The sequence below is a fragment of the Antechinus flavipes genome, chromosome 3 (assembly GCF_016432865.1).
Source record: "Antechinus flavipes isolate AdamAnt ecotype Samford, QLD, Australia chromosome 3, AdamAnt_v2, whole genome shotgun sequence".
In the NCBI taxonomy this organism is placed as follows: Eukaryota; Metazoa; Chordata; class Mammalia; order Dasyuromorphia; family Dasyuridae; genus Antechinus; species Antechinus flavipes.
This window is the reverse complement of record NC_067400.1, coordinates 516,411,478-516,424,023: the sequence shown is the minus strand read 5'-3', so window position 1 is coordinate 516,424,023 and position 12,546 is coordinate 516,411,478. Positions and strand designations below refer to the sequence as shown.

General features: G+C 41.1%; 1 protein-coding gene across 1 annotated transcript in view; it reads left to right on the top strand.

The window, feature by feature from the left end:
* Window positions 1-2,176: 2,176 nt before the first annotated feature.
* Window positions 2,177-12,546, top strand: part of CAPN5 (calpain 5) — a 153,267-nt gene continuing 142,897 nt past the window's right edge. Inside the window, exon 1 of the mRNA XM_051987062.1 lies at window positions 2,177-2,389. The gene's annotated coding sequence lies outside the window, so the exon portion shown is untranslated. The remainder of the gene's footprint in view (window positions 2,390-12,546) is intronic.

Below are 12,546 nucleotides of genomic sequence, written 5' to 3'. Positions count from 1 at the left end.
TTGAAGAAGGGGGTAATTTGGTCACATCAAGTGCAATATTTTTACTTTACCACATGGCAGCCATCAGACAAGAACCCAGCAAGTATCCAAACATGGTCCTCAAAGTACCCTCCAATCCCTTCGTCCTTCAGTTCTTTTCTAAACTATAACCTCTATACTAACTTACTTTCCACATTTTGACCCCTTGGTGAACTGCATTGTCCAAAACAGAACACATTATCTTTCTCCTAGGATCCTCCTCCTTTCCAAAGTTCTGTAGCACTACCATTCTCCCCCACACTCCCAACCAAGGGATCATCCTTGACTCCTCACTAGCTCTCACCCCTATGCCCAATCTGCTGCCATGTCTATTATTTTCACCTTTGCAACATTTCTCTACTGCCCCCACTAGAGTGGGGGCATCTCATGCCCTGACAATGGCAATAGTCTCATGGTATGTTTATTTCAAGATTTTCCTCATTCCAATCCATTTTTCTTTTTTTTTTTTAATTTAATTTTATTTAATAATAACTTTGTATTGACAGAATCCATGCCAGGATAATTTTTACACAGCATTATCCCTTGCAATCACTTATGTTTCGTTTTTTCCCCTCCCTCCCTCCTCCCCCCCCCCAAGATGGCAAGCAGTCCTATATATGTTAAATATGTTGCAGTATATCCTAGATACAATACATATTTGCAGAACCGAACAGTTCTCCCGCTGCACAGGGAGAATTGGCCAATCCATCTTTCAATCAGTTTCTAATGTAATTTTTCTAAAGCACAGGTCCTCCTCTTACTCCCTTACTCTATAAGGTCCAGTGGATTTCTGTTACCTTCAGGATCAAACAGAAAATCCTGTTTGGCATTTAAAGCCTTTCATGACCTAAGCATTTATTATGTGCCAGGTACATTATCTCATTTGATACTCACAATAATCCTAGAAGGTAGGTGCTGTTGTTTTGTCCACTTTATAGCTGAGGAAACTGAATCTAACATAAGTAAAGGGACTTTCCCAGGGTCATATAGCCAGAAAGGAAGTGTCGGAGGCAGATTTGAACTCTGGTATTTCTGTCTTTAAGCTTAGCATTCTATCCACTGAGGCACCTGTAAGGTGTCTAAAAAACATCTTGTCCAGCTCCCTTATTTTATTTCTGAAGAAGCTCCGGGCTAAAAAGGTAAAAAGGACTGCCCAAAGTCACACAAGTAGAATGGGGACTCAAGGTTGAACCCAGATCCTCTGATTCCCAGCCCAATATTTTTTAAAGATGATGCTGTTCTGTCCACACTAAAGATCTTCAGGCAAAGACCAGATGACTACTTCTGGGGCATATGGTAGAATGGATTTTCTTTTTGTGATAATGGTAGACTAAATCTCTCTGACAGGTCATCTTCTAAGTGTGAAACTATGGACCTATGACCCAAATGTTCCTTCCTGTGAGCCTCTCTTTGCTTTCAAAGTGGTGTGTGGATATTGGGAAGAAAGGCATGCAAGTGAGATAAGAAAGCCTAGGAAAATCAGAAACAGGGAGAGATGGAAAGAGAAAGATAAGGAGAGAAGGTGTTAGGGAATCAAGGAAGTGAGGTGAGGGAAAGGAAGGCGGAGATGGAGATGGGGAAGAAAGAAGAGCAAAGGTAAATGGAGGAGACAGGGAGAGGAACAGGAAGCCCCAGAAAGAGAGAGGAAAAAAGAGAGGGAGATGAGTGAAGGAGACTTAAAGAGGAGGGGCTGAGATGGAAGATGGGCTGAGAAGTGGAAGGGATATAGGAAGTGAGGGTGAGAGAGCAAAAAGAGAATGGGGGTGAAGGTGGGAGAAGGGAGAGGGGCGACTGGGAGGGGAAGGATAGACCCCCGAGTTGGGGAAAGGTTTAAGAGAGAAAGAATAAGACGAAACTTGAGGAGAATGGAAAACGTGAAAGTACGAAATGGGGAGAGAAAAGGGGGCAGAGAGGGAAGAAGAGCGTCGATTGCAACGTTTCCCTTTCTAACTCATTCCCTGGCCCTTCCCGCCCCTTTCCTATCTCGCTTGCTCCAAGCCGGGAGGCCCCCTCAGTCCCCTAAAAGCCTCTCTTTTGGAACAGTCCGCATGCGCGGCTTCCCCCTTCTCCTCCCCTCTTTCGTCCCTCTGAGGCTCCGCCCCTTGTCCTGATTGGGCTGCAGGGCTGGGGCCCGGAGAGCCAGAACCCTGCGGGGCTCGTAAGCGGGAGGAGTCGGCGCTGCAACCTCTGAGCCTCTCTGCCTCAGCGGCGGGAGCACCTGGCTGGCCAGCCGCCTTCCCCCTGCCCAGCACACTGCCACCTCCAGCACTGCCACCGCCCGGCGCGAGCCCCACGTCCGGCGACAGCCACACCTTCGGCTCCTTCCTGCCGGGCTCCTGCCTCCTCTGACTGCCGGGCTCGCACGCCTCAGGTAGGAGGCTCCGTCGGCGCGCATCGGGCGGTGTGCGGTTGTGTGTGTGCGCGCGCGTTATGCACTTGTGGCCGTCGCGGGGTCTGTGTGTGTTCCAGTGTTCGTGGGTGTCCGTGCGGGGTGCGTGAGATGTGCACGTGCTGTATGTAGTTTTGTGCGGTTTTTGGGGTGTGGGGAGGCTACCTGTGTGTATGGTGTCCTTGTGCGTGATTTACACAAGGGCTGAGTGTGTGGTTTGTAGCGGGAGTGTAGATGGATGTGTATGTGTATATATGGGGTGTGTCGTACGTAAGCGTCTGAGAGGGGCTGTGTGGTTTATATATAGTCTGTGGTCTCTAGCAGGAACATATACATTTGGGGGTGTGTCTGAGAAACAGTGGGGTGTCATTGTGAGTGTGCCCTGTAATGGGGTGGGGGTCTGAGGGGGACAGAGATTGCGTGTGAGAGAGGCTGCTGGAGGAACAGTGTGTGGTGTTTGAGGGAGTCAATTTATTAAGCACCTACTATATGCTTGGCAAAAGGGATACAGAGTTAAAAGGAAACAGATTTCTCTAAAGCGCCCGGTGTGTGTGGTTGGTTTGTGTGTGGAGGAGAGTGAGAGTGGTGGGGGATGGATGCGGGGAGAGTGGGGGGTGTATAATTGTGAATTTGTGTTGGGTGAGGTGGGCTGAGAGTGTGTGCGGTCTGTGAGACTGAGGGATGCTAGGTGTGTGAGTGTGTGGTCTAAGTGTGAGACTAAGGGATTAGTGTGATTGGGAGAGTGTGTGATGTGTGGCAAATTGAGGGAGTGCGAGGTGAGATTGTGAAAGTGTAACTGAATTCGTAGAGATGGAGCGACAGTGTATCATTCAGAGACGGAAACCAAAAATCACGACTCCTTAGTCCAGGATGTGTCCCCCCCTGTTAGGGGGCCTCCTTGCGTAGTGTGGGAGAGGGAGGCCGAAGGAAGGAATCTATTTGTTTGGTTATGAACTACGTGACCGTGACCGCAATCCCCCTTCTCCCCCCTTCTCTGCCTCTGCAGAGACCCCAGGGAGCTCTGTGAGCTGAACCTTGATGGTGGTATTCCTTTTCTTCCCTCCCCACTCCCTCTTGTTTTTTGTTTTTTTTCTTTTTCCTTTCTCTGACCTCGTTTTGAGTTATGGAGGAAAAGTCCCACCTCCCTGCCCCCTCCTCCCTCCGTGCACTGACGATTTGCAGCTGGAAGCAGCCTCAGAGATTCTGGAGCCCAGCCCCCTCATTTTATAGAGCCTATAAGAAATCGAGTCCCACTGAACTAAAGTCACTTGTGTGGATTTAGTGGAAGGCCTGTTGCATTGTTCGCTGGAATCCTGGGATCAGATCCCTGCCCTGAAGCTGCATAATCCTGGGAAAGTAAGTTCCTGAGCTTCAGTTGCTTGTTCTGTAAAGTAGAGGTAAAAATAGTACTTTGCACTATCCCTGGGTTACTGTGAATGAGGTAAAGGGAAGCTTCACTAATGAAACACCTACTTATTATGTCCACACATTTTGCTAAGCACTTTTTCCAAATATTTTCTCATTTGATCCTCACAGCAACCCTGTGAAATATTTTCTATCGTACTCCTCATTTCATAATCGTGGCTGAGAGAAGCTAAATCATTTGTCCAAAGTCTTGCAGCTAGTGTCTGAGTCTGCATTTGAACTCCAGTCTTCCTCACTCCAGGCCCACTAGGAGAGCCACCTAGCAATCTCCAGAAGAAAAACTTGAATTATTCATCCATTATATTCATCCAAAGTCACACAGCTAGTAGTGGATTATTGTTGGGGAGAAGAGGGAGAAGAAGGGGAGAGAATTTAAAATACATGGCTTTTTCTAGGATTCCATGCTCACAGCTTTTCCTCCCTGGGCCAATCAGCCTCCTTTTTTCCTAATCTTAATACTTCCTCAAGTGTCCTGCAGTATTGTTGCCTCCCCTTTCTAAAGACTTCATTTCCTGGTGACCTTTGGATGCAAAATAGGACTGACAGTCAAGCTTGGTCCATCAGTCAGTTTTGTTTAGATGGAGGATTTTTTAAAAGGAGAATAATAAGGCTATCTTGGCAAGAGGGAAGCCATGAAGGAGTGATTTGTATGCTAAAGCAAGTTGTAATAATAAACTTTAAAAAATACCCTTAAAAAGACATAATTTCCTTTGCTCCACATGCTCCCTGGTTCCCCATCTTTAGAGATTTGATCCCCAAAGGAAGGGCAGAACTTCTGTCCCTTCTCTGGCTAGAAGGCAAGTCTCTATAAATTCCTAATACTAGAGGGAAAAGAATTAAGAATCCAGCAAAAAGTCTATCCTCTCTAGTCTTGTTTCTTCATTTGTAAATGGAGATAATGCCAGTACCTATAATAGCTATCCTCAGACGGTAGTTATGAGAATCCAGTGCACAAATAGCTAACATGAAGTCATTTGTAAAGTACTGGGTAACTCCTGTACTCTATGATTATTTCCATCCAGTGACTGGGATAAGGAGGAGAAGAGTTAAGTTACTATTAGGAAAGAGAATCTCTATTGCTATGCTGGCAATCCGGGACACTGGATTTGGAGTCAGGGGGTCTAGTTTCAAATCCTGCAACTTGTATGATATTGGTCAAATCATTGACTTTCTCTGTCCCCCCACTAGAGGAAGGAGTTGGACTAGAGTCTTTCAGGTTTCTTCCAGCTTCTAACATTTTATGACCAAAATCATTTCTCTCTGTAATTCTGTGTTACTGCTATGACATTTTATGTTCTGAGATTCATTTCAGCTGTGACCCTCTATGTTCTTATATTTCAGTGCTATCATTCAGTTCTGTGATCCTTTCTAGCTTTGAAACTTATAATTCTAAAACAATAAACTATCTCTGAACAACTCTGAGAAATCTTTTTTTTTTTTTAAAGGTGGGAGTAATCTTAACTTTGTTAAATTTGCCTCTCTTCACCTGTTCCACTGCATGCTCCTATGTTTGAATCACTTCCGCTTCCAGCCAGAGTCACTCTTTAACATTTCTATCCACCATAAGTAGGTATGAAATAGGGAAGAAAAAGAAGAATAAAATATGGTACTAGGATGTATGTGGTCCTGACTTCAAAAAATTTATACATCTGGTCCTACGTGGTTTTGGACCTGTAGTTAGGAAGGTCTCAGTTCAAATTCTGAGGCAGACACTTAGTAGCTGTGTGCCTGTTTTCTCCTCTGTAAAATGAGTCCTGCCTTCCAGGACTGTTATGAAGATTAAATAAAATAACACATAAAATACCTTGCAAACTTCAAACTGCTGCATAAACATTAATTATTATAATCATAAGTAATTAATCATTTTCATGAAGTGATTCATTATTAATGTTAATTTTATTATTAAACAATAAATTATATTAAATAAATTATAATGATATTATAATAAATTAACATTAATTATGACTAAAGGAAACTCAACTGGCTGCTTGATGTGTGCTAAAAATGTGTCATATAGTCTCAAATGCTTTAGGAAATTTGAGAGGAGAAAAAGATGTGAGAAGGTTTCATGGAGGAGGGAATCCTTGAAGAATGATTGGGATTTTATCTTACTCCTACTTCATATTGTGCTTTGCATCTAGAAGGAGCCAGTGAGGATTATGAACATTCTCTATCTTTTAGCAAACATTTGTAAAGTACCTATTATGTACAAAGCCCTATGTTCTGATCTTTGGGATTAGGGGGATGAGATTACAAATACAGCTAATTAAATTCTTGTCTTCGTGTGGTTTATAATCTAGTAGTGTATTTCAGTACTTCTAGGAACTGTGATTTCATCAGTGTGGATAGAAATCTCGACTCCTTAGTGAATGATTTTATGGACTGCTTTAGGAAGAAAAAGTCATCCCCTGGTGTCAGCCAATGTTCTTATGATAAACTTTCCCATGATACATCTCCCCATGTTTTGTTATCCTGGTTGTCAAATGAAAGAGATACATAATCTCTACCTGAGATTATTTCCCATTATCATATATGAAATATTTATAATTATATATATATATGTGTATATATATGTATGTATGTATATACTTGTTTGCATATTCTTTCCTTCATTGGAACATGACCTTTTTGAAGGCAGAGATTGTCTTTTTGTTTTTCTTGGTATCTGTGGAATCTAGCATAGTGCCTCCCATGTAAAGTGCTTAAATGCTTGTTGAGAGCCTGACTAAATTGCTGGGCCTGTACTGGAAGACTTCCTAGCTTCATCCTTGGGACAAAACCTTTGAGAGCCTCAGGTTCACCTCCATGGCACAGTGAGACATTGGACAAGCACTTTTAAGGAAAGGGCAGAAAAATAAGAAAGAAATTGATAAGGGCCTTAGAGGAATATGGAATGCTAGGCTTCACAGAAAAAAAAAAAAAAAAAGCCTTTGATCTAGGCCTCGAAGGATAAGGAGCAGAGTTTGGGGACAATGGTGACATGAGCAGACATAGAAACTGGCTGTGGTTGGAGGAGAAGATGAAGAGAAGCAGCAGTGAGCTATCCATATTGACTAAAATAAAGAGTCCATGGAATTGGAAGGGGAAAGTAGTGGAAGATGTGCTTGCTGGAGGAGACTGGAACCCAATTTTAGAGGGAAAAGGATTAGGGCATTCCAAAGGAGGAATCCTCTATGGGCCTGGGGAGAAAGAACAGCTGTCCCTGAGAGCTCATCTTGAATTGGATAGTTAATTTGGAGATGTTCCTTTATGTCTGGGGTTCGTTTCTACTTAATTTTTAAGAATTTTGGTAACTAGTTCAATATTAATTAGTTTCCTTTGTATTCTATGCAGTTAAAACAACATTATTCTGAGAAGGGGCTCCACCAGATTGCCAAATGAGTCTATGACTCACAGAAAATGTTAATAGTGGCAGCTCATCTTTTTAATAGTAGTGAATCCTAATAGTGTAGGAAAGATTGGATTGCCCTCAGGAGGTTCACATTCCTGGTGTAAACAGATATGCACACTCCCTAGTTCAAATTCTCCTTAGTAGAATTGTAATCTATGCTTCTTCCTCTTTCTTCCCATCCTTGCCTCATTGGATCTGATCTGAAATGGGTGGAAAAATTTGGGAATGTAACCGAGATTGGGTTCAAGTGACTGAGGGCAAATCTAGGTCACTCTCCAAGTTGGAAGGATCCTTGGAGACGCTGCTCTGGCTTGGAGTCAGAAAGATCTGAATTTGAATCTAGCCTCTGATACTTATTTGCTATATAACCCTGGGCAAGTCACTTAATCCTGTTTGACTTAGTTTTGTAATCTGTAAAATGAGTTGGAGAAGGAAATGGAAAACCACTCCAAATATCTCTGCAATATAATTTGGTGCAAATACCAAATGGGATTATGAAGAGTCAGACATGATTAAAATGACTAAACAGTAGCAATAACAAAGCCTGTTCTAACTAAGGTGTTCTTTGATGCTGATTCTTTCAAATACATTATTCTCGCTGTATGAAGAAAGACATCTCAATTGGAAGCAGAAGCCTAAGTCTTTTTTTAGTCTCTTTGTGGAAGTTGACCTGAAACAATAGAATATCATTTTCTCGAAAAAAGTTTGTTTTGCAGTTTGTTTCTACTTTGTAATATTTATTGAATTCAATTGATTTAAAAGAGAAATTGAGGTCTGTTTGTATATATATGTGCATGTGCATGCATGGAGAGTCCTTTGTAAAACAAAGTCCTTCTGCTTAAATGAATGGCTAAGTAAATCTTTTTTCTGACCTGGAAGTTTCAATGAATAGAAGCATCCTTGAGGTCAAAGTGACCTTAGAACACAGAATGGTAGAACAGAAGATTCAGAATGTTTGAACTGTAAGGGATTTTAGAACACTGAATGTTAGAGGCTATAAAGCTCTATATAGAATCATAGTCTCAAAGGCTAGAGGCAGGGGGCCTAGCGAGCTGTCTAAGTCTAAGCCAACCCTCCCAATTTATAGATGAGGAAACTGAGGCCCAAAGATACTTACCTAAAGTCACAAGCAGTATGCATCAAAGATAGCATTTGAACCTGGGTCCTTTGATTTAGAGTCAGTACTTTTTCTGTTGTATCATACTGTTCATAATAACAAGAATTAAAAACCATATGTCTATATCAAGTTCCTTACCATTCTCATAATCACCCTATAAGAGAGGTGTTGCAAGTATTAACTCCATTTTACAGTTGAGGAAAACAGAGACTAAAAAGTGATGAAGTGGCTTGTTCATGGTTACATAGCTGGTAAACGTTGTGGTCAAAACTTAAAATTCAGGTCTCTTGATTTCAAGTTCAGTGTTCATTGTATTTTTTTACCTCCCTTAGGATATTAAAGGAACTTGAGGAAACTTCCTGATTAGAAAGTGACATAGGATCAGAGTTTTAAAATCTGAAATGATTTCAAAGTCCAAGCAAGCTTCCTCTTTTTATGGAAGAGGAAACTTAAGGTCAGAAAAGCAAAGTGGCTTGCCTAAGGTCACTAAACTAGAGAATATTTTACCTTTCCCTCTACTTACCTTCAATCCCTTTCTAATAAACAACTGAGTTCTAATAAGCATTGACTTCCCCCTCTGATAGATACTGTGTGTGTGTGTGTGTGTGTGTGTGTGTGTGTGTGTGTGTCTGTCTGTCTGTCTGTCCGTCTGTCTGGACTAGGTGATCCCTGGGAGTCCCTTTCATCCCTCAAGCTCTAAAAGGATCCTATGACCCCTTGTCCCTTTCATATTGCCTATAGGATAAATGACAAGCTCAAATGGCCCAATGTGGAAAGCCTTTGTCCTTCTGGTTCCAATCTATCTTCCTAGACTTATTTATTATCCCTTACATACTTTATACTCCAAACTATATTTCCTACTAGACCTGTTATTCTATTCCTCTCCTGTCTTTGCATGTATTTCTTATGTCTGGGATATTCCTTTTTTCTCACCTCTCTTCTTTTTTTCAACTAAACAATTATTTTTTGGGTAATTTTTTTTATTATAGCTTTTTATTTACAAGATATGTGCATGGGTAATTTTTCAGCATTGACAATTGCAAAACCTTTTGTTCCAATTTTCCCACTACTTCCCCACACACTTCCCCCGGATGACAGGTTAACCAATACATGTTAAATATGTTAAAGTATATGTTAAATACTCTCTCTCTCTCTCTCTCTATATATATCCATACAGTTATTTTGCTATACAAAAAGAATCGGACTTTGAAATAGTATACAATTAACCTGTAAAGGAAATCAAAAATGCAGGCGGACAAAAATAGAGGGATTGGGAATTCTATTCTCACCTCTCTTTTCTAGAATCCTTTCTTAGTTCAGAATTCAGCTCAATCATGTTCTCTAACATAAATAAAACTGTTACTGATAAAGCCTTCCCTGACAAATCCTTTTACATTTACCTTATATATATTTTGTATCCGCTTCTCTATGCCCATGTATTCCCACAAAAGGGAGTAAGTTCTTTGAGGTCAGAGACTTTTGATTTTGTATCTCCAGCACCAAGGACAGTTCCTGGCACACAGTAGGCACTTCATAAGTATTAGCTGAACTGAATTAAATTGAATAATGATTTCTCACCCCTTTGGCATTGACTGAATTCTTTCTGGCTATTCAGCTCTTCCCTCAGAAAAGTCTCTTTGTCCCGGGCCATAATTTAATTCACTTTAACTACTAAGTCTCCTGCTCAAGGCTAGGAATACAAAGATTGATGCTTCACAGACACTGCCCTCCCAACTATAGTCATAGAATGTTAGATTGGCAAAGTGGAAAGGAGCTGTTGTCACAAAGCTCAGCCAAGTCTCTGTCTCATCCTCCCCTCCAACTTTCACCACCTCTGCTTATTTGATAGGTGATGATCTCAGGGCCAGGGAGGCTTCATAGTCAGTGAATAGTAGAGCAGGGACCCAAAACTTGATGCTCTGACTCCCAGGCCAGCTTTTTCCACTGGGCTGTACCATGTAAACTTCCTTTTTATTCTTTTCCAAAGGATTCTGTTGTTTCCTGTGCCATTCTGGGCCCAGGGCCTGATGCTGTGGTATGAACCATTTGCTGCCTAACATTCTTCCCATGGATACTTGTGTTTTTCTTTGGCCAAAAGAATTTATCTCTAATGGTAGAATTTCAGGCATCAATAATAGGCTGGGAGTAGATTCTAGGGGAATGAGGAGGGAATGTGATAGAGATTACTGGTGCCTCTAGAATTGTATTATAAAAATCATTGTCTCATTCAAGCTGTTGGAATGTGGCCAAAGATGATGTATGTGAAAGGGAAAGGGAGGGATGTTGGAGAAATGACTTATTTTCCGAATATTATAATGATAACACATTTATAAAAAGATAGTTCAGTTGAACATTTATTAAACATCACACCTTGTTTTAGATTGAAATTGAGATAGGTAATACAAGTGTGATAATCTCCATTTTATTGATAAGACAGTTGGCAAGTGATTTTGCCATAGCTTATACTTAATCATTTGTTTCATTAGTATCTCATTTTTCATGACCCCATTGGGTTTTCTTGGCAGAGAGTGGAGTGGTTTGCCATTTCCTTCTCCAGCTCATTTTACAGATGAAGAAACTGAGACAAACAGGGTTAAATGACTTGCCCAGGGTCACACAGCTAATAAGTGAAGCTAGATTCAATTTCAGGTCTTCCTGACTCCAGACTTGGTGCTTTATCCACTGTACTATCTATCTACCTTCCTATAGCTACACTGGAGAAGTATCACAGAAAATCTTGGACTCTCAAAACTGGATGGCACCCTAGAGTTCATCTGCTCCAATTTGTATTTGAATAGAAAATCTCTCTGACATTCCTGCCAAGGAATGAACTTGTTTCTGTCAGAAAATCGAGGACCTCAACTTGCATGCCTTGTGGAAGGCCTTGAATGCCATTTGACAGCCAGTGATGAGAATATAATTAAATGATAACAGGAACTCCCTCTACTGTACTGCCTTACAGTACTAAAATTCACATAGAAACAGGGCTCCACAAACTACACATAAAGATCTCTGCAGGCTTCATATTGACATAAAACCCCACATTTTAATATCTTTATTCTATTATAAATTTCATTAAGTATGATCTTGGTGTAACTGATGATGATGATGAGGAAAATGAGATAATTGTAATAAATTGTTATGCGGCAACCTGACAGATTGGATACTGTTTTAGCTTTTCAGTCAGGAAGTTCAAGTCTTACCTCTGAAGCATATTGATTGTGAGACTATGGGCAAGTTTGTTACTTAATTTCTCAATATCCTTTAAGATTACAAGTGATTCAGTTGTTCTTCTGCAATTATAGAGAGAATTCCACACTAATGAAATCAAGTCATAGGTCTAACCTGCTTCCCTAACCTCTTCCCAACCTCCCAAAAAGCACTCAGGACTGTCCATGCAGCAGCCTTTGAAGCAGAGAGGGTGAGGATTATTGGCTCCATTTTATAGATATAGAAACAGACTCAGAGACTTAATGTCACATGGCTAGGAGTTGTTAGCATCCAGACTCAAGAGATGCTCAGAGAGCCCAGTGAGCCTCTAGGCTGAAAGCTGTGTTCCTTCCAATTTATGTCTTTGTTCAGATTCTGGCACTGAAGCAGGAATAATGATGTTGGGAAATCATTACATGTGTTTGGTCATCAAGGCTCTGTGAAATAAGAAGAGCAAGAGGCAGCTAGTTGGTATAGTAGATAAGAGCACCAGCCCTGAGTCAGGAGGACCTGAGTTCAAGTCCAGTCTCAGACATTTAATACTTCCTAGTTGTGTGACCCTGGGCAGGTCACTTAACTCTAATTGCCTCAGCAAAAAAAAAAAAAAAAAAGAAAAAGAAAAAAAAAAAGAAAGAAAAGAAAGAAAAAGAAAAAAAGAAAAAGAAAAAAAAGAGAAATAAGAAGAGCAGGAATTAACATGAGAGCTCAACATTGTATAATGGAATGAATAATGATCAGCCTGGGAATCAGGAAATTTGTGTTCTACTTCTGGCTTTGCCACTAACTTGTCTTCTTTTGGGGGGTGCCAGTGAGGCAATTGGGGCTAAGTGACACTAGTAAGTGTCAAGTGTCTAAGGCTGGACTTGAACTCAAATCCTCCTGACTTTAGGGCCAGTACCTTATTCACTGTGCCACACAGCTGTCCCAAGAATAATGTGCTTAAATATTTGAAAGAAATGTTGCAGTCAGAGGTCAATCAAGTCTATAGATATTTAT